Genomic DNA, 1,084 nt, shown 5'->3' with positions numbered 1-1,084 from the left:
CCGAGGTGCGGGAAGAGGTCCGTTGCAACACGGAAGACTAAGGGGACTTTGTTGATCACACGGACTTAGATATAAATCCAAGGGAGCAAAAGGGAAGTGATATTGGCAGAGTACGACGCAACTATTTATCTTAATCTGTAAGAACTCGGGATCCGTTTAAGCGACAGTAGTATAGGCGAGTCCGTAGCGCGATAATATGTAAGGGACGGTAAGCGGCCTCATGTATGGGAATGTACATGTAAAACAGTCTGCTGCTTGATCAGAGTGATAATAGGAGAGAAATGACGCACCAATGGGGATGGATGGACATGGATGGACAGGGACAAGGGGCAATTGAGGGAATCCGTCGCGGGTTGCGTATCCGTTAGGTGTCCGGGAGGGACGGGAGTCGACGGAATAGGCCGGATGAATGTGGACATGAATACCTGACCAGGTGAGCTCCGGATCATGCATAATGGGCGATTGTGAGGCTGGCGCCGGAATGTTTGGTACAGCGAAAAATAGTGGGCTTCTCTGTAGATAGTCTTAGCGGGTGGGGAAGGGGCGTGAAAGGTGATGTGGCTATGTTTCGACGCGCGGCACGACATGTTGCGTTGGACTGTGACAATTGATGCAGTGGTATAAATGACTAGAAGAAAGATTTAAGGGACCACATACATTGAGTAAATCAGCAAGGCGTGGATTGTGAGGGGCAACATCCTGCAAGATAATGTTAGCGCATGAACAACAGATCTAAGCGGGTGAATGAATACATCGTCTGTGTTTCTTGTGGAGGCCAAACAGTAGCAAGAATGTCGGGTGGAGTGATTGATCATTAACTGAGTCAATTTCCTGTCGCAAAGTGGTTGCTGCAATCTCGGATATGATAGGTAGGACCATTATTCATTTTTGAGCGCAGGCAATGGTTGACGCGGCAGGATGACAAAAGATGAGTTTGAAGAGGTTCGGATGCGTTCGAACCAGTTCTGGGTAATCCCGAACCCCGAACCTGTTTGGAGGTTCGGTCCAGGGGCCATGCTGGACCTGTGACCGGACCTTGAGTCCGGTTCGGAAAAGTTCGGGTTCGAACCGAGGTTCAGAACTG

Source organism: Suillus clintonianus (genome assembly GCF_016758775.1).
Source record: "Suillus clintonianus strain FC179 chromosome Unknown DEU56scaffold_213, whole genome shotgun sequence".
NCBI lineage: Eukaryota > Fungi > Basidiomycota > Agaricomycetes > Boletales > Suillaceae > Suillus > Suillus clintonianus.
Note: the sequence above shows the minus strand (reverse complement) of the source record.